The 22,050-nt window shown below is 38.8% G+C and overlaps 1 long non-coding RNA gene across 1 annotated transcript in view; it reads left to right on the top strand.

The window, feature by feature from the left end:
* Nucleotides 1-20,497, top strand: part of LOC134418071 (uncharacterized) — a 41,273-nt gene extending 20,776 nt beyond the window's left edge. The window contains exons 2-4 of the long non-coding RNA XR_010027677.1: nt 2,315-2,383; nt 3,255-3,299; nt 20,435-20,497. This is a non-coding gene — a long non-coding RNA (uncharacterized LOC134418071). The remainder of the gene's footprint in view (nt 1-2,314; nt 2,384-3,254; nt 3,300-20,434) is intronic.
* Nucleotides 20,498-22,050: the final 1,553 nt, after the last annotated feature.

The raw sequence follows: 22,050 nt of genomic DNA, 5'->3' as shown, positions 1-22,050 counted from the left end.
TGCATGTAGTCAAACCAAGATAGACTGTTTGGTGAAGACAGAAAGAGTCCCATATGAAGCAGCTGGAATAGGCTGAGGCTTGAGCTAAACAAATGGGTATTAAACATTTTTCACTTCCATTCAGTGTTAGAAATATCAAAACACAAAATCTACAATATATGCTAAGTTTGTGGATTAAAAAAAAAGAAAATATAAAAAAAAATTCTGTTTTTTTTCATCTGGTGGAGCTTTCAGCTATCTTGAGGGCATATCTCCCTAAATTGTAATAGAAATGTTTTACTATCCATTGTCTAACTTGTAAAATATTTTATTTGGAAATAAATGAGATAAACTTCACATAGGAAGGTTTCTTTTTAAAAAATCTGTCTGATCACTACATTTTTATTATGACACTGGTTTATTAGAAAGTGTCCTCAGTTCTTTAGCGTTATTTATCTAAGGAAATTAACATAAAGAATAGAATTTCAAAAAATCTTTACCTGAAGGAAAGAAGTTGCTAGAATTAATTAAAGTTACAGGAAAGAGATTATTTGCTAAAATACTCAGCAGTTTTTTAAACACTAATGCATTATAACATTTCCATAGACAGGTTAGATAAATCTTTGGCAAAATACATTTGAGTTTGTTCTACAGGCCCTGCTCCTGAGAGCTGCCAGGCACAGATAGCTGTGGAAACTGAAGTCATGTATTTGCTCACTGTTCAAGGATAGGATTCCTGAAGCAGATCTGACCTGGACCAAAGCACGAGTCTATTTATATCTTTATGCCTACTGGGTTCCCAGTTGAGCATTCCTGCCTTGCTGCCAATCCATGGGTTACATTTTCCAGCCAGTCCCTTCAGTGACTGAGACCTTCCCTACTGCCCTGTCAGTTATGGTGGGGATCAGATTACGCAAACATGGCAGAAAGACGGAGTGCAGCGGAGAGGAAGGTGGAAACATTGGCTGTGGAAGGGACGCCATCTGTCCAGCTGGAGGAACGCAGGTTTAGCTGGAGGAGTTCTGGCTTTTTTTTTTTTTTTTTTTTTTTTTTTTTTTTTTTTTTTTTTTTTTGTTTTGGTTTTTTTTTGGCTGATAAAAAAATGATAAAATTAGTTTTATCATTCTTCACATACCTTGTCTGTCATATGACAGACAAGGTATGTGAAGAACGATAAAACTAATTTTTATAGTTAGAGCACCGTGCCATCACTCTTCTGGCCCAGTGGAAAAACAACCCCCTTAATGAGCCTACTTGCAACTATTCACTCCACAGAGGCATCCCCATCCACTACTCCCTGCCACCAAAGGCTTCTTTTGGATAAAGTCTACACTGGTGTTTAATCAAGGTAAACAGAAAGGAGATTCAGCAGATTCAGAAGTCCCACTCATAGTTGTATCTGAGCAGAAACCCTGAACCAACAGCCAAACATATACAAGCAAAAAAAGTTATTTTATCACACATTGGAATATTTTTTAAGCTACTCTTACCTATGTTGAAGGAGAGGGAATGTGATAGAATAGAAGCAAAATCCCTTAATTTAGTGGGCATGAGAGGGCCCAGTCTGTAGGCACCTGTCTCCTGAAAGAAGATGGAAGCAGGGGATTTGGTGCCTCGCCTTCCTGTGCAGTGTGTGCTGGAGCTTGGAAGCCTTGCCATGAAAACTTTCATTGCAACTGAGGGACACCTTGGGCTATGCAGCAGAGAAGCACCAAGCTGACAAATGAACCTGAGGAGACACTGATTCCCACACAGGCAGAGAAGCAAGGAGTGTTCTGTCTCCTTGACGCCCAGGGCCTGTAGCCTTCCTTCCCTGAGACAAAGCTGAGACTTATCCTCCAGTGAAGGGAGTGCAGTCTGCTCTGAGCAGGGGAGCTGCTTTGCTGTGCAATAACTCTGTGCATTAAGTAAGAAAGGAATATCTGAGAGGAACAGAAAAATAAAAAAAATAAAAGGAAGAAGGAAAATAGAGAAGTGAATTGGCTTGGCCAGCTCACATGTCCTGGCATGGCCAGTGCTCCAGAGCAGGGAGCACTGGCCATGCCAGAACATCCTCTCAGGGCCGCTGGGATGTTTGAGGAGAAGAAAGCATTTCTCTCTCATGTTTTCATGTCCTAACTGCATTAAACAGTGGAGGGAGCATGAGACTGCACACGTGGGTTTTCTGACTCCGTCCCAAGGGGCTAAAAGTTGGGTACTCATGCACAACCAAAGCCAAGACAATTTCTCAGAATGAAATTTTCATTTAAAAGTCTGACTTTCAGGACATTCTCTGAGGAATGAGAAATTTGTATTGCATCTTCTTTGATTCAAAATCATATTTCCTCTCTCAAAGGTAAGTTTCCTGAACACTGAGGTGTGAATGGGAAGAGGCATCTTTCACATCCTTAGCTGAAACATTCAGGTGAGTGAAAATAAATAAAAGTTTACTGGGGGGAATAAAGGAATAAAGGAAACAAAGAGGTAGAGCCCAATTTGAGCACCCAGGTTCAGGGTCCTCAGGAGATGTCCTGAGCCACACTATTCTGTGTCAAAGAGCAGTTGCTGTGTTTTATACTAAAGAAAAACTGTCCCAGAAACACAGACACCAAAACGCTAAGTTTTTTCATCTTAAGCTGATATCTTAACATTGGACTAGAATATTTCTTTGTCCTATTGTCTTCTCTTCTTTTGATTCAGCAATCCCCTTTAGAGAGTGACACAGCTTGGATGGAGAGAAAGAGGAGAGAGGATGTGGCGAGAAGGGTCAGTGTCAAAGACTATAACTTGCCCTTTGCACCAGGGTGTGCTCCCATAGTTGGGACATTATTCTCAGATCCATCTTTCCTGGATCTGAAGACTGAATTGAACTACAAGCTCTTCTGCCTGTGTTCTCCTGCGTCCTGTGCAAGAAAGAGTGGTTCCTACTACTTCTTGGAAGGAATTGTTTCCTGTTTTAGAAACACTCCAGCCCAGCCTCCCAGAATAGACCTCACATTAAACAGCGAATATTAAGTAGAAGAAGAATGCTAGGTAGAGGAAGGCCCAGTTTCTGAATCTAAGCAGGGCTTAGGCATGAGTGGCAGAGACCTGGCCTAAAGTCTGGTGATGGTTTAGTCCCATACAAATTTTAATCTCTTCCCCCTTCACTTCTCAAAGTAGAATATACCCAGTAACATCTTTTAACTTCTTAAACATTTCCAAATGTTTGGATTCTTTGCTCTGTTTTCATGTTCAGATATCTTGTATTGAACTTTTGGACTCACTTCTGCCTCTAGTTTGTTCTTTTTCCCTAGCATACAGCTGAGACTCAATTTCCTGACTGCCTGCTCAGAACAAAGGTGAGTCTTGGACTTTGGCTGCCCTTAACATCACCTTGACCTGATTTTTCCCAAAAGGCCCAGGGTTAGGCCATAGGTAAGTAGGGATTGCTGGAATTGCAATTGTGGGTGCAAGTGCCTAAATCCTTCTTAAAGCCCCTACTCAGCACTGTAAGGTTGAAATCAATAAGCTAAAGCCAGGACGTTCTGAGGCAGATACGAAAAGTTTGAGGTAAGGAGTTTAAATAAGTTCCTACTGGTGGTTCCTTTTCATGGTGGGATAGTAATTCATTCATGCTGGAAGCCTTTGTACAGGGACTGTATGAAGTCTTTAATTAAAGTTGATTAAAATGGTAATTTTGAGCCTTGATAGTTTAGAATAATAATTTTTTCTCTCCTTGCTCCACATCTGAAAACCTTTAAACTACTTCAGTGAACTGCAACCTAAGTAATCCTGCTCCTATTTTTAGGGACATAAGCCCTGGCTTCAGCAGGGCCATGGCAGTTGGAATAAGAAGATTTTCCAAGTGTGGAGGATTAGCCTTTGCAGCAGTTGTATGACAAAGCAATATAGTTGCCAGTGATAACAAGGAGGAGGAAAGAATTTATCATTTATTACATATTCATATTTGCCTTTTTTAAACACAGCAATATGTGAAAATGTATCCAAAATTATTCCATGTTTTTTGTTTGTTTTGTTTCTGTTTGTGTGTTTTTTAATTACTCAGAGCTTTCAGTTCCCCAAATGTCTCACCTCACTGCAGAGCAGACTAGATGAATACTGAATGCCAGTTCTGTCCTGGAATTGAGAACACTAAGCATCACAGTTTGGGTCCTGTCTAATCCTCTGGCGTGGAGTTAACCTGCTGAGACCTAAAAGCTCCTCTCTTCCTGGTACTGATCTTTGTAATCATGAGGAAAGAAGCTAATTAAGTACACAGATGAAGGGACATTTTATTATTCAGCTTTTAGATATCTACACTAGCTTTACTCTTCCTGTAAAATCTGTGCTCCAGCTGAGCAAGTGAACTGGTGCCCTTAAATTTTATGACATCAATCCTGCACTGGTGAGCTTGCAAGATGACAAGGGAGATAAATTACTGAAACAGCAAACCAGCAGAGGATAGTGCAGAAGGCTAAGAGGTAAATTGTCATTAAAGCAAAAAACTCACAACTTTCTCCCTTACTGCACTCAAACAGAACACCCAAAACTCAAAGCTATGTTATAGTCCAGCTAGTGAAACACACAGGGTTTCAGAGCTAGAATGGATAACACCAGGTAAGAAATGTGGAGCTCTGTATTTTCACTGACTTGGGATAGATCTCAATTTTCAGTTGCAGAAATTTTCAATCTAAAAAGATGACAGATATTACATATTCTTCGTTGCCATAATTTAAATGTTCATCTGGTCGTGCATATATTGCCTTGAAGTTCACACTGTAGACTTTTCAGAGATCTCCCTTTAATGACACAAACATCCACAAACAGATCTCTTTATACTCATATATAAGTGTATACAGCTCCTAGGGAATGCATCTTTCTTTCTGCCGCCTTATGGCATGAGGAAGCTATCAGCTCCTGAGAGAATACCCCATGGTGCACATACTGCCAGCTGCTGGAATAATTTTGTGCCATTTGCCCTTCTTGTGGTGCCTTAGGTCTCACAGCAAGATGTTGAGCTCGGTGGGAAAATAGGACAGTCTTAAACCCCTGAAGGCTTCTTTAAATTATGGTAATTGCTGGTGGGCAGGTGGAACAGCCGATCAGAAACTTCTGCAAAGGAAGTCCCAGGCATCCTTGCTTTTCCACACCAGTGTTTGCTTCAGGGTGGTGTAAAAGCACAGCCAAAAGACAATGTTCCAGAAGCTGTGTTTATTTATATGGAGAGTCTCATGCATTTTTCTGGACAAAAAGACACTTTGTGTTTTCAGCCAAATAAAACCAGTTAACGTGTGTGTCTTCCTTAGTGAGTTTAACTGGGACTTACTATGAACAATTCTGATTTTTAATCTATCAAGGTCTGGACATCAGCAAAGTTTTTGTCTTCTAATGCAGACCCATGTTCAAAGTTACAATGGCATCTTTGGTGCTGATAGATGGTGGACCTAGTGGGATTTGCAAAGCACCTAAATGTTGCAGGCACCAAATTTTAATTGGTGTCTTCTGCTTGGGCAGAATCCTAAAAGAGACATATCCACTAGATGGCAAATTATCTCACAATCAATTGTGATATCTCCTAAGTTTCAGGTGTCAGACCTATCATTCCCATAAAAGAGTCCTAAATTTTAGTTGAGGAATCTGAGGTTGCTACAGACTTCATGGGAGACTCCAGCCCTTCTCTTTGCTTTGCAACACGCAACTTGTCAATACCTAGAGTTTGTCAACTCTAGTTGACTAACAAAATCATAAGACAAATATGCCTTTGAGACACTTGCTGTGATGGCCCAAAAAAACCACTTCCAGTTGTCTTATTTACCTATCTACTTACTGCTTGCTCCTAATCAAGTAAAGAGTAGGTTGCTGGCAGCCCAGGTTTATCCTATGAGAGCATAATGAGTCACAAGACTGAGTTCTGTGTGAAGGAATCATCTACATGTGTGGCTGTTCATGTTCAGAAAAAAACATTGTGCAGTACAAAACCTAAAACTAGAACTGGTAGCAGCTGATTTAATAGCTGGCTTTTCTTCACATTTCTCTAGAAATTGCTTGAGGTCTTGACAGAAATATCTGAAATACTGTTAATTCTTGTGACCTCAGATTCAGGCCTACAGGATGTTTTGATCAGTTCTCCAGCTACAGATAAGGGAAATTTTTTTTTTTCTTTTTGCTAGGGTCTTTTTGGTTTTTTCTTTTCCTCTGAGATTAGAGAAGTCTTTGGCTTTAGCTTCCTTTTCCCCAGACATTACCTTGAGCATCAGCCTGCAAGGTGGTCAGGCAAGACCAGACTTTGAGCTACAGTAAACTCAGACAGTGGGTGTGAATAAATACCAGATACCATAAACCAGAGAGGAGTGTATAAGCAAATAGTTTTGGGTGCTAAAATTAGGTGTACAACTTGAAAAGTAGATTTCTGGTCCCAGCTCTTGCTGTGAAAACTTCTTTAGAGTTTTTAACCCATTGGCTAATACGAGGGTGAGAAATTGAGGATTACTGCCTAGGATTATCAAAAACCATTACCCCTAATACTCCTTGCTGCATATTCTTTTCCCTTAATGATGCCACTCAAGTTTCTTGCAATGCGGTGCAGGAAAGGCAGCATGTTGCCCATGGCAGTTGTTCATCCTATCAGGCTCATTCATGCTATTCTCTTGGAATACGTGGGTTGGACTTCCCTCAAGTTAAGGATTCAGTAGTATTTAGTGCAATGTTTCCTACCTGTTCTGCCACAGAAAACATCTACGTCTGCTGCCTCAACTGTAAAGGAATGGTTCCCTTCCTTACTTTGCAAGCGCATTGATACCTCTGCTGGAGTGGGGTCTTCAGCAGGTGAGGAGAGTGTGCTAGGCACCAGCCTACATACAATGGGCATGTGCTGGTGACACAGGAACCTAGAAGAACTCTTAATTGGGAGGCATCTAGCAAAGTTGATATGCCTTGAAATAAAATGAGACAAGGCGATATGCCTCGAAATAAAGTGACAGAAGGACGCTGCCTTTGAATTTGATTGGAAGTTTCAGTGCCTAGAGAGGCACTTATCTGATTCTTTGAACAATTAATTACAAGTTTAACTTTGGAGTTCTTCTGCCCTCTGAACCCTAAGTAGATAAATAAAAGCTTTTTCTTTACTTCTGCCTTTACTAAGAGCACTCTGATGGTTCAGTTTGTCCTCTATGGAGCCTCAAGGCTTCACTTGTGTTGTGGCAGACTGGTTTGACATGTTTGTCAACTTAAACATCAGCATGACACTGCAGCAGAACGCTGGTGATTTAGGTGTAAAATACAATTAAGATAAAAATAGTACAGGGAAATTTCACATAATGTGAGAGACCCTATTCTGGCATAATTCCATGCCCTCCAGAATATCCTTCCATTAAACCGATTGCAAAGCTTATATGCACTAGAAATTGAAAGGCAATGTGGGTTTATCACTTAATCTTCAATATTAGTTTGTCCTCTTTTATTATTATGTGGGACACTTTAGTGGAGTCTCTTCAGAGATGATATAATTTCATTCTTGGTTTTCCATTTTAGAGTTGTCAGTGGAACAAGTATTCTTCATAGATCATTTTGACCTGAGGTCTCCTCATCAAAAATGAGGACCATACTCTGAAATATGTTCAGCTTTCTTTTGAATGTGTCATGAATTTGCTAATCTTCAGGTCACCCTCTATGCCACTCGGATGAATTATAAGCCTAGAGATCCTGCAAATGCTGAGCAGCATCTCTCTTTCTCTCTTTTTTTTAGTACTTTTTCCTTGCAGTAGAGATTTTTTTCATGCACAATCACTTTAATTTATCAGGATATGTGTTAGGCAATTTGAATAAGATCAACACTGAACTGAACTTTCACCCAGGAAACTAAATTAATCTTGATATTAGGGGAACAGTCTTTAGAAATACTAAATCTCCATTTTGCAGAAATGTAGCAATTTCACAAGAAAATGAGAGTGAGATATTTACAAAATCATTTATTGACACACTTGGGTGGTCTTTGGATTAGAATAAGCTTTTATTTTTTTCAAATTTCCTCATCACTGATTATATTGGTTCAGGCTCTTAATGTGCAGAACAACAAATTCCTGCAAATCTGGTTCATTGAGGTTTTTGCACTCTAGTTCATTATGTTTCTACCTCTTAGTTAGATCCTGTTCTGGTGAGGAAAATCTCATGGGAGCTGCACTTAGATCAAACTGTGCATACATAATATGCAGCTGACATTGTTTATGAAGTGCTAATGGAAGTGGCTGATTTTGCATCTAGTGAAGTTGGTAAATGCAGAATAAATCCTGAACTGAGTATGTATACATGAGCATTATTTGTTATGCACACGTATCTTTATGTGGCAGATATGCCAGGGACAGGTGGCACTGCTAAGAGCTGTGAATATGAAGACAGCACAAACTCAGCAAGACTAACAGTCCTTGAACTGGAGAGGTAATGGTTCCAGCTTCCCAGGTTACTTATGCTGCAACAAAACCGGAATGCTCTGGTTAACAGTATATGTGTTTGCTCCTAATGATATCTTCCTGTTGGAAAATATGATTTTAATGAGATCAAAACTGGTTACATGAATTTGCTTATTTCACTGAAGCTTCAGAAAAGCTATTTCGTAACTTAAAAATATTCTCTTTCCAGGTCTGTAATATTTTGGTTTTTTCAATTTTTAAATAGCTTTTGAATTTTAAAAATGCATAAAATCAAAGAATCACAGAAAAATTCACATTGAAAGGAATTTAATCCAGTCTCCTCCTCATAATGAGCTCAATGTTATACTCAAACCAGTTTATAGAGTATACAACTGTAGAAAAAAATCAGATGTGAGACAAAATATTGTGATTAATGATAAAGCAAAGAAAAAAGATAAATGATGCTTTCAAGAAAATTTGAAATTGTCTGCCTTTTTTCTGGTAAATTATTATCCAATATTGAAAAGATAAGTTTCCCAGGAAGCAGAAGCTCTTTTATAACTCATTTATAACTTCAGTTGACAGCATCACAATGTACTAAAGCTAACACAATAATAACCAGATTCAGCAACTGAAAACCTCAAGTGTGAAAATTAGAGCTGGTCAAATGGCTGTACTGTTGTAAATACTGTGGTTGATTTACTCAGAGTGAGTATTGACTGTTCTTGTACACAAGAATAAGCTTCTACCCTAGAAGAATAGCAATCCAACTTGCACACTGAGCTCAAGCAAAACTAATATATCCTTCCAGCAACAAATGGAAAAGTTTATTCCAAACCATGAGGCTACCTCCTCTTTGGATTACCTCTCCTCTTTGGATTCCTCTGCGACTCTACAGCAGTATCTTAAGAACCAAAATTCTGGAATCCGTGCTTCTGGTACCCCAACCATGCTAAACCCTCTTCATTCACCTGGTTCTCACAGTCATAAAAAACTCTGTGTCTCTCCTATATCAGCCTCTTGAAACAAATAAAAGCTAACCAAAGTAAAACCACTGTCCTGAAACGTATAAAATTAAATGAAGCAAGTCTGTCAACATCCCTCTTCCCCACACTGTTGATACCATAACCAGGGAAAGAACATCGGCTTTAAAAAAATCAGCCTTCTTGTATAAGAGCTGTGGAATTTAGTTAAGCACCTAATACAGCCTGGAGTGCTTACTTTTAATTTTTTGACACTTTGATCAGACAAAATGCTGTTGGCAACTTTGTACAATATTTTGATAGAAGTATGTTATGAACAAACAATTCCTATTGCAAGTATGACAAGACGAGACAGTAAAGGCGAGAAAGCAGAAAACAAACACATACATAAGGACTCACAATAAAGAGGAATAAAAATTTTAAAAGTAACAACAATGAAGACAAATAATAAAACCAAAAACAAATGGTAGTGGAAAGAATCTAGAAGACTGAAAGATGAAAAGTGCAGTGAAGCAGCAAAATGAAGAATACAAAAAATAGAAGAGAAAAAGAAGAAAATAAAAATGAATTATATAAATCTATGTACAATCACATTGCAGAGAAATAAGGGAAGCAAAACAACTAGGGAGATAAGGAAATAACCCAAAAATAAAAATATGGATGTTAATTGAAATGTTTGGTTTTGGAAGCTGGGAACAACAAACAAATTCTGTAATGTAAAATAATAATGAAAAGCAAGGGGCAGGCCAAGAATTTTGAAAGAAATTTCTTGTTCACATGCTTAAAAAAGTTTCAGGCTCACTGATTTTAGGATTTTTTTTTTAGTCTTCTGATTATTCTTTAAAGGTTTGAGTTAGTACATCCACCAAAAGCTTTGTGGAGGAGCCAATGCTAAGAAGATGCTGTTTGGTGGATAACAGTGAAGAGGGTGTTTTGAACTGTACAAGCAGATGCAGGACAGAGGAAAGGGAATCATACCTGGGGGTGTTTCTGTTAGATCATCATTCTTCTTAAATACCCACAGTAATCTCCTAGTTGAGTTCTACCACTGTACTACTTATTTAAACATCTGGAAACTCTTGTAACGTAGTGAATGATTATGATGCCTGGAGAGGATCAGAAATTTTGATATGACTCCGAAACTGTAGCTGAACAAGAAGATAACACAGACATGTCCTAATCCTGTATCACACAACGTTATTTTTCTCTTGTGATTCCCTATCCTTGCTCCTCTAAATTCTTTCACTGTCAATAAAGATTTCCACTTACCTATTTTAATTGCAGTTTTGGCCTTCTTTCCTCTCCCCCTCCTTTTTCTGTTGTAAAGTGCCACACTGGTGATACCTGTTCATTAGCAAAGGGGACAGCTAGGGAAAGGAGCTTAGGAAAAGCAACTGGGAGCTGCACATAGGTGGTCAGTGAGGAAAAGTGGGCTAATTCAGAGAATTGAATGGCTGGCAGACACAAGTAGGCAACAAAAAGGAGTCAATGTAGATAACAGGTGTGGTTCAAAAATGCTGTGTTGGTAAATAAGAGGAAACTAGGTGCCCCAAAGCTGAATCAGCACTGACTTGCTGTTCCAGAGGCGTTTTAAATATTCATCCAGAAAGTACACATTGAAGCCTTGACGTGTTTGAGAATGCCTTGTCCCTGCACTGGGATCGCTCAAAGCTGTGTGTCTCCTTGACTCCAGCAGCTGCAGCAGCAACCGTGGATGTGTGGCTTTTGGAAAAAAGCTGGTACCCAGTCAGTCTGCATGAGTGTAGGAAGATTCAGCCTGCAAAAGGCCGTGTAGCTATATCCCCATTCCCTGTATAACAGCCCTGCACTGTTGCTTCTGCTCAAAATGCAGTTTTCAGCTGGGTTCCAGAGATCCCAAGATGCTGAGAAGTAACAGATGGAGGTAGCCTGAACCAACTCCCCAAGGAAGGGTCTGCCACTCCAGCAGAGCAGTGTTAGAGCTTTTTTAACTGCCAGACCATAGATCTAGGTGACAATTTCCATCTTCAGGGAAGCATCAGTATACTCAGATTTCAAAAATGTAAGTTAACACTAACCTCACTTTTTATTGCATGGTTTATAGAGGTTTAATCACACACCATATTTTGTGAGACTCCAATTCAGTGTGAATGACAATTTTGGTCAAAACCCAGCAGGGTTTATTGAGTGAATATACACACACATGTATGGATATATTTTTTTAATCTTATATTGACAGTTATTGAAATACTACCTCCAAAGCAATAATAGCATGCTGACATCTTTTCTTATTCTAACCTGAGAAAAAAACAGAATAAAATAGTCTATCAATTTCACAGCAGTGAAAGACTTTTCTTTTTTCAATGACAGTTTTGCCCACTTGGTTAGTAGGACAGGAAATTTAACTGCAATATATACTACTTTGTTCTTTAGATACAAATATTTAAAGATAAAAATGTTATCTTGTGGGGTTTCCTGACATCCTGGGGCAAAAGAAAAGGAGGAATATGATTATCTTTAACCATATTAAAGGCTAAGGTAAAGAGTGTGAATTTGTTTTAATTAAACCAAATCACTCTACCAGCTTTTGCCCTAAACAAAGCCATTTTAGCAAATTCTGTCGAATGAAACCCAAGTGGGACGAAGTGCCAAGTATTTTGCTGCCAAATCTGTAAATGCTGGTGACATTATCTTCTTATTTTGCCAGTTTAATAGCAAATCAATTGTAGGATACTACAGAAGCTCAGCTCCACAATCATCAATTATGGTTTCTGTATTACCTACAAAACAAAAAAAAAAAAAAAAAAAAAACAAAAAACCCACCAAGAAGTAAAACCTTTCTTACTATCAAATATCAAGTTAAGCCTGTACAAGGCAAATGAATATACTGAAACTATACTGAAGATTCATTGCTGTTGGCATCATTGTTGGTTACAAAAAGTACAGTGTTGTTACAGCTGGGAAAAAGTAAGGCAAAAGACTGTGAAATACAGTAGCATGAAGTGCTGTATTAAAATTTACAGTAGTGTTCAAAGACAGAGTTGTTCAGGAAAGTGCTATGCAGTTAATAGTCAAACATCATGACTATAGAAAGTTTTTTTAAAAGTTCCAAACCCAGAGTGATGCTTTCATTCCAGCTTTGATTATTAAACATAACACTCCATGTGATATTGATTTGGGTACATTGATTTGGAGATGTGAACCTATTGCAACCTATCTGTCAGCAGCTGCAGCAGGCTTTACTTTTTCTGTTGATGAAATGTGTTAGTCCCCTTTGCCATGTAAAACATTCCTTTTGTTAAGTTGGAGGAAGCAACTTGTTAAGAAAAATCCTCAGATTTGGGCTCTAAATTTGAGGCAGCACAACCATTGGGAACAGCTATAATTCAGCAAGGGTCCTTAGCCCTTTTTGCTAGAATAAAGCTTACTTTTGGGCAGAAAGGCAGGCTCAGACAAAGTGTCTGTGGCTTCACGGTTTTTATTGCTATGCTTGGGATGAAAAGACATTTGTGGTCTAGCCTCTGGGGGATATACCATGTACCTTGTAAATGTTAGGTCACCTATTGATTTACAGCTTTACTTCTGAAGTTTCCTGGACAAAGAAAAGTAAACCAAATAACCCTTCTTTTGAAAATGTACTTTGCATGTACCTTTCATTACACAGCATTTCAATAAAAGAAATAGAGCTCGATGACTTGAGGCAATATTCTATTTACAGATAGTTTATTTTTAATTATCTTCTGCCTGTAATGCTTACTGCCAGATTATATCTTCTATGCACTTACACAGATTGGTAGTGGCTGAAACAGAAATAAAATTGTTTGAATTTTTTCTTAAACCCTTGGCTTTTTGAAGGCTTGACACTGCAAATAGAGAATATGGCATTACAACTAAAATGTTTTGGTATTGAAGACTGTCATGGAATCATAACAAGCTTATTGGTGTTTGGAAACTCATGTTTTCCAGTTACAGCAATGCCTGCTTGTCTGGAGCAGTTGCTGTGGTTATTTTTCCACCACAGCTAGTAGAGGATGATAGCACTGTCAAACCACATGTCTCAGGGAAGGCTGATTGCCTTTTCAGGGCTGTCTAGTTTTGCTTTCTTAACATCTGGAGGGAGTGTTATATGATTTGGACTCCACCACAAATCAGAATCATTGCAGTGCAAGTATTAATTTGTATTTGTATTTATGTACCAAAGTTTATATTTTAGCATATTGCACAAAATCCCTTACTGCATCACTAAATGGTTGCACTCTATTATTTATTAACCAGTTTTCTACTGACAGCAATTTCATCATACATTCTTAAGGAGGAGTTGTTCTTCTGGCATATATTTGTTTTTGTTATAATAATCATAAAATGCCCCAGAAGGACTATAAAGTGTGCCTGTTTCTACAATCTGCTTATGTAATGCTTATTATATGCACAGCATATATCTGCTTTTCAAGGAAATTGCAATAAAATGTGCAAATAACAATTTTTTTAAGGCAAAGACTTTTTATTCCAAGAGCATTGCCAGCAGCCAACAATGAAAAACAGAGTAAGATATGTATAGTGTGTTGTCACAAGATACATCAGATGTGATCACTGTTACAAGTCTCCTTCCCCTAAAGGTATTTTTTCTTAGGCTGTCCTGAAGAAAGCAAGCCTTTTGAACAGGCTTGGCAATTTTCTCTGCAGGGTCAAGAGATGTGCAAATTAGAAGTTGCCAAAAATATTTCACAGGCACATACAAAGACCGTGTACTTGTCTTTAAACAGCCAAAGAATCTCAAGTCTAGCAAGTAGACTAGAGATATGTCAAGTGATGAAATTGAATGTGAATGTAAAAGCTTTTCTCTGCTAAAAAAGAACACAGCCTTTAGATTAATATTAGCAAACCCTGCTATGTCACATTGCTACAACAAGCATCTCTCTCTGGGAAATAAGAATACATTAGTTCAGGTCAATATCTGCACTCCCATCAGACAAAATTACCTAACTGTCTTTGTCTGGTAATGATAATGACATTGCTAGCCTCCAGGGAGTTGACGTCACACAACCGAGCGACTCAGAAGAGCGCAGTGTACAAGTGTATGAGTGAACCGGCAAAGACCTCCACGGGTATGGACTGATTCAGCTGAAGGATGTTGTTTCAATGCCACAAAAAAAATCCAAATATGCCCCAAGCTGCACTTAAAAAAACCCAAGCAACTTGCAAAAGAGCATTTTAGGCATATAAACAGTTGTAAGTGACCCATCAGGAAAGAAACTATTTCAAGAACAGGAGGCGTGACTGAATCAAATCTGTGATGCACAAACCACACTCAGATGTATATGTGTGTATTTGCATTTGTCACGGATAATCTTCCTTTCTGCTCTAAAAAACTGAAATCCTTTGACTAATCTCTGTATATATTCACTGTATATATCTACTTACCTATATGCACCTGCCTACCTCCTGGAAGTGCACTCAGGTCTTCCAAAGACAGCCAGGAGAAAGTAACTGAATGTCAAAGCCGGTAAATAAGGTTAACTCTGCTGTATTATCATCATTGAAGTAACAGTGGCATATGAAATCCTTTGCCACTAGAGGAAGAATGACTGTGAAGTGTTTGAAAGCTTTATCTGTTTAATAAGAAAAGAACAGCTAGTTTATCAGAATGATTGTGCGGGCTAAGGTAGGAGGATTTCTTTGGTGTTTGTTCAAGGCTTTACATGAAACTAATTCTCTCTGTATATTGCATTTATTTGATTAAAAGAGAAGTTCAGTCAATACTGCTGTAGAAAAGCCAAGGCATGTCTGAACTCATTAAAGTACTGTTTGTACGCTGACACTGATGAAAGACCTGCTGCTGGTGCTGCTGCGAGTCCATTTAGTTTTTATTTGACATCAAGTTGCTTTGCCTGTACTGTCAGAGCTTGTATATGAAGCTGCAGTACCATGAAAAAAGAGCACATCTGACAAGGAGCCAGGGGTTTCTCAAATGATACCTGGGCACTGCCTCATTTGCCTGGTGTGTGATACAACTGGTCTGGGCAATCTGCTTTTCATTTGCTTTCTTCCCCATCTCAAAATGGTGCCTATGATCTCTCCACAGTCTGCTCCAAATAGCTGCATGTGGGAGGAGATACCTGCAACACAGCTTCTCCTACCCGCAATCCGCTTCACACATGTTAGAGACGGGGAAGAGAAATGGGGCAGTCACAGGCACCCAAACTCAACACTTGTGAAAGGAAGAAGCTCTGCTAGAGCAAAGTCTTCTGCTGCCAATGGTTTTCAGCCCACTGGGCTGCCAGGAAAATCTGCTGTCAGTGGATGCAGCTTACCTAACATCATAACTGTGCAGGCAGACTTTTTGTAGGGCATTCATGAAGGCTGACTTAGCCTGCTCAGGCTCGTGCCACCAGACTGCCTCTACAGCCTGGGCAGGAGCAGTGAAGCATGCAGGACCATTTTGTGATCCTGTTTCTCTCTGGTGACTGCAGAGGTGATTATCCTCACTACGCTAAAGTTAGCTTCCATGAAAATGTTTTTAGTTTGGCTTTTATCAAAATGACTGCTTTAGGGTCGAGCAGATTATATTCCCATAGCTCTGTTTTGACATGCTGTTTTGCTTTATTTCTCTCTTCATGGTGCTTCTTAAGCACTGCCCAGAATTTTTAGAAGCTTCAGATCTGATCTGATTCATCTCTTTTGAATAGCCTTGCAATGTTAGCTAGAGAGGATCCTTTTTATTCCCTCTTTTTTTATCTGCAAGCTAGATTTCTAAAAGGATTTGTCCCATCCTGCTCATCTGAAGTTTTCTTCGTTGCTTCCCTTTAATGATTTCTGAGCACACTGGTCAATTCTGATGATGTTTATTAGGGCACAGATGTCTCAGAAATACTTACTGGAAAAAAAATACAGAGGGGAGGCTGAAGGACTTGGGCTTGATTAGCCTGGAGAAGAATGTCTCTCCTGTATATCTGTAAGCAGGTAATCAAGAAGGTGGAGCTGGGCCCTTCACAGACTTGCAAGGCAGAGGAAGAAGCATAAATAGAAACAGAAGAGTTTCAGAAGTTATTTCTCCAGGTGGACAGTGTCTGAGGGAAGCTCCTCATTCACACTGGAGGTTTCAAGATCCAGCTGATGCAAGGCCTCAGCAACCTGTTGTGATCTCAGAACTGACCCTGCTTTGAGTGAGATCTTGAACTAGAGTACTCCAGTGGTCCTCTTCAGCCTTGATTATTTTGTGATTTGTTTTATCCATAGAGAATCTTAAGCGCTGCTGAGCTTAGGCAGGATTGCCTAATCAAACTTAGTGGGTTTTTTCATCATATTTAGAAGGAAATATTTAAATGTTTGTCTATATTTTTAGCAAATAAACTACTTAAAACTCTTTCTCTACACATATATATGCATTAACCTGGGAAAGCTGAGTTTTGTGTCATATGAATCTCAGAACTACATGTGACAGTGATAGTTTGAAATCCATTCTTGCAAACATGTTCTGGGATTTAGATTCCTTGCCTTCTTCAGCATTGCCTCCATATTATTACTTTCCTCTGACTCTAGAAACAGAAGATTTATATTCCCTCATCAGGAAGCTGCCGAGCCTCACTCACATTAATGACAAAAACCCCTACAAGCTTCACCCTGTATGTCCAGCCTGGAGGAACCTAAATCCTGCTGCAGGCAATCAGCCTCAACATCATTCAATGTTTACCATGAGAGGTAAAATCTTTACCATGAGAGGCAGCAGCAACATGCTTCAGCATCCAGAATCACACCCTGTTGTGGTCTCAACTATTTCTCACCTCACAGTTCTTTCAACAGAGGAAACATTTGAATGAGAGAGGAAGCAATAATTCTTATAAAGACCAGGAAAATTTTCTCTCTCAGCCTCCACTCCTATAAGGCAGAGAGGCATCCAGATGAGCCCAAAGTTCTCACTCTTTTGCCCTTCTATCACAGCTGCTATCATCAAAATGAAGGTTGTCAGGTTGGCTCTGGGGTTCTTTTCTTGGCAGAGCAGTCGAGCATAGTGCTGCTCTGATGGCTACACTGCACACAGGACACAAAACCAACTCCAACACTGTTCCCTTGCTTTGTGCTTGTGAGACCTCTTGGAATGAGAGGAGATGTTGACGCAGAGACACTGTCTCAGCATCTAATGCAAACACCTGCTGTGGACACCCTGTCTTTATTTTTTCCCCAAGAAAGCTTTTTCCTTCAACCCAAGGTCTTGATTTGTCTTGACCAGGGGTCATCCTCAGAGGCCTGTCTCCCTGAAACAAATTGGCAGAATATTCTCATCTTATTCCACCTGGAGAAAATTTGGCAAAGACCTAGATTTGGCAAGCAGAAAGCAAAAGTCCAACTTTTCCCTTTTAAATGACATTTTTAACTTCCATGGAAGAATTCCAGCTAGGCAATCTACTCCAGAGTTTCTATTTGCTCCGTGCAAGATAATGCTACTGCAAACATAGTAAGCAACTTGTGTTATTTAGCTGAAAATTACATTTTGGGGACAAGAAAATAAAATAAACTTGTTGAAAGATTGACTCTGCAATGTTCTCTGCAGGAATGAATGGCAGGTGAATAGCCCTGGCACAAAGACACCATGGGCAGACTGCATGGAATGCCGGATAAGGACACTAGACGTGCACACAGATTAAGAATTAATAGGGTTTATAAATATATTCTGCCAGTCAAACAATATCATCTTTAATTTCTGCAAAAGGGGTTTGCATGCTACACATGTTTTTTTATATTTGTGAGTGCTAAAGCTGTTTTAGTAGAATGGACAGGCGTGCATTTCATATTTTGGTAGTAAATTAAGCAATGACTAATTTTAATTCCCCAGGTACTCATCCAAAAAGATTATTGGGCAATTTAGGTCTCAATATTACTTTCTAGATGCATTCACTTCATAAAGTTACTCTTTCTTGAAATCCTTGCAATCCTTTGTGGTTTTTCAGTGTTAAATGTTTTTTGTTTGTTTGTTTTTCTCCACCTCAAGAAACTACAATTTTGGGATAAAGAAAAAGGGAATTTTTATATTAAGAAATCATGATTCTTGTGAAATAACTAGGGTGGGTTTTTTGTTGTTTTTTTTTTTTTTTTCTTTTTTATTAAGAGATTCTGCTCAGATTTCTTTTTGAAAAGATTTTTTTGAATTCACAATGAAAATACTATTCATACTTGTTTTAAAGGAATATCATTTTTGGAATGATAATTGGAATGGTTTTCCTGTGGAAGAACTACCCCAAGCAGGTATCACAGCTCTGCCAAATACATTTATTACAATCCCTCTTGAGAGAAATTCAGCCCCCCTCAGGCAAAAACTCAAGAAAAATAAAGAATGTTTAAACAAGCAATCTGCTTGATGTTTATCTACACATGGGCACACATGCCTAATATGCCTACTGACAACCATTTATCTTTTCCCTACTGATTCTTTCTGGTGCTTCATGTTAGTTATTTTTTTTTCATTATATTTTTCCAGTTGTATCCCAAGTTTATTATGTGATTTATGACCAAAACCATGATCTCTGGTCTAAATAATCTGCATGCTGAAAAGAACATTAGACTAATATGCCACAGGATACTGAAACACTTCACTGATTGCTACAATAAAAGTCAAAAGGATTGATTGTGTAAGAATTCCTTCAGGTCATTAGATTGCTGTGGCAGGTGCTGGTTCATCTGCAAATTCCAGCAAAAAAAGCTGGTTTCCAGCAATATAAGTTTGTGAGGATAGGAAAATTGCAATGCTTGGAATATTTCTGCAATATGTGTCAGCTTCTTCGTTTTCATGGGTTGGACAAGCGCAGACCCCATGGCAGACAGTAATATATTGTTTTGGGGAACAGAGAGGACAAAGTGCTTGCCAACATTTCTGAAGAGCTTGATATATACATTCAAATCTAGATACAAGATTATCTTGATGAAGTTCTGGAAGTTGATAAGATTATTTTTATTTGAGTTAAATTAATGTGTCTGTGTGTATACATGCATGTACTTATGCACATCTATATATTCAAGTGGGCAATTCTATCTGGTTTCTATTACCTTTGGTACAAAGACATGGTCGGATAGACCTATGAAGGGAAAATGAATTAGATGATGTTTGTCAACATCATATGCCTAAACTCAGAAGACGAAACAGAAAGAAAAAATATCTTCTCTAAGTTGACCTCCTGTGTTCATCACATCATCTTAACATGTTCATAAAAACATTGATTGCAATGTCTGCTCTCACACATGGTTCTTTCTTCCTCTCCTTCCTTCTATCCCCATGCAAGAATCTGGGGGTTGAAGCAAGTTACTTTCCAATTGTTGTTACTCTGTGATATGCCATACACATTTTCTCAGTGAGACATATCAAAAAAGGCACCTGTTTAATTTGAACGCAGAGTACCTTAGTTCTTGTGAGAACATGTTCTGCAGTCTTTCAGAGACATAAGAGAACATTTAATTGGGAAATAAAATTTAAATAAAAGTTTAATCATTGAAACACTGAGAATGACTCCAATAATCATCTCATCTCCATGTCACACCTTTAAAATCCAAATGAGACTAGTATGCGTACCAAGTGACACAGTAGATGAGGAAATTACAGTAACTTCAGGATCTGAGTGTCATTGCTCAGTGCCATTAGAGTGAAGTTTGAGGGGTGAAATTTGGTAGCATGGACTCATATCCATAAAATCGTGGCAGCACTAGAGTATGCTCAGCTCTAAAAACAAACTGGGAAGACTGGTAATGTCTCCTGAACTCAGAATTAGCCTCACTGGTCTCTCTCTGAAGTTTAGCAAGATGAAGTGCATCTTTTTCCAATATCCCAGATGGTTCTTGTACAATCCCTATAACATCCTTCAGTCTCCTATTCCCTTCCTGCTTTTCCTTCCAAAATGCCACTGACTATGAATAATTTAATTTGCCTGCCAGAGTTCTCCATCACTTTCTCCAGCCTTATGAGAGTAACTTTCTAACACTGTATTTCAATGTCTCCTGGCAGAATATTTTCCATCTGCTTTTTAGATGTGTGAGTGTGGGAGGGGCAGAGGAGGCTGGGATGGCGGGGGTGGTGTCAAGGAACAACGCCAAGACATACTGCTCTCGTTGAAATGATCTACTGCTTCCTTTCTGTTTCCACAGGGCTTGGTACACTGCTCTCACTTCTCTTCTGTGTGGCTGCTGTTCTTCACTTCTTCCTGAGGTAAGGATATGAAGGAAAGAGGAAAAAAATGTCAACTTCTCAGTGCATAACTTTCAGAGTGTGTTTAGATTGGAAAAGTCTGTGAAATAAAGCTTTTATTCCATTATCCTGGGCTTTTCATCTCAGTTAGCATTCTGGCTCGCATGAAAAGTATTTGAAGCATGAGCACTGATCTGAATGGACAGAGGGAACCGGGCAAGAATGTGGGCACCCACAAGGAAAGGGAGCTGAACTCCATCTCTGGCAGAGATCACTCTGGGCATCGCTCTAGGAGCAGGGAGAACAAGGAGATTCTGGTTATCACAAAGTGTAAATAACATAAAGCCATAGCTGTTCTCCAAGATCCTGTTAATAGGAATAACACAAGGTTATTTGCCATGTGGATTTTAAAGGGTTTGCCTTTACAATGAAGGAATCACAACAACGAATAGTTTTTCTCTATTTGAGCTGGGAGGACCTGATAAATCTTAGGTCATCCCTACAGCTAGACATGCCTTTGAAGTGGTTTTCTGTGACAATACATAAATAATGGGAAACTGCAAGAGGCATCCTGAAGCAGTCTTTAGGATTGCATTGAAGTACAGTTATATAATAAGAAGCAGCAACTTGGATTAGCTCATGAAAGTCAAGAAACATGACAGCAGGCATTATGCTTAAAGTGGAACTTATTAATGATAGATTAAATAATGCAGTATCCTGTTCTTCTAAAAGGCTATTCAGGCAGTTTGATGCCTGTGGCTATGCCTGGTGTGGTGCACCCCATCACATTCAATCACAGATGCTCAGTCCGGCTGTGCAGGGACTTTATGTAAATAGAGACCTCTTGGAAATCCCACCCACCTTTGCCACAAGCCAAGGAACTGAACTCATTCTGTGGTGCAGTATTAGATCATGGAAACAGAATGCAGAAACCTTTGTGCAGATCTGCTGCCGACATGCAATGTGGAAAATGGCTGCTGATTGCTCCATTTTCCTTGTGATCTTGTGCATTCCTTTCTTCTGAATTCTGCCAAGTACCATGACAATTAATCTAAATTATATAGCTTCTCAGTGGGTAATTGATTATTACATATAGTAGCATTTTATGTGTTTTCTTTAGTAGGTAGTAGTTTGAGCTGAATGATTGACAGGGAGTTGGATGAGAATTTCCCAGTCTTGAGAGCTGCAATGTAAAATTATCTCACTTAGATGTTCACGGGATAAAGACATGACTTTTTCTTTTGTTTCTAAAATCATTAAAGTGAATTATGCTCTTCTATTGCAAAGTAGAAAACTTAAGTTACTGATATGTATTTGTCAGTGTTATACTGTGGATATATCACCACTTTTTGTCTCCATAGTCTTAGATGAGTTTCACAGATGAAAATCTATATGCAGCTGCGTAATTAATTTATACTTTGTCAAAGTTAGGAAAAGATTTGAATGGCAATTCAGAAGAATCTCATGCAATGCTTAAGTTAGATCATTGCTCCATGTACCTTACAGTGTGTACAAGACAAAGACTGAAATCTACAGCTTTGTTCTATTTTGCATTAAATTGTAGGGTTCTTTTTTC

The sequence above is a fragment of the Melospiza melodia genome, chromosome 4, assembly GCF_035770615.1.
Source record: "Melospiza melodia melodia isolate bMelMel2 chromosome 4, bMelMel2.pri, whole genome shotgun sequence".
Lineage (NCBI taxonomy): Eukaryota > Metazoa > Chordata > Aves > Passeriformes > Passerellidae > Melospiza > Melospiza melodia.
The sequence above is the reverse complement of the archived record's forward strand: the minus strand, read 5'-3'. Positions and strand labels throughout refer to the sequence as shown.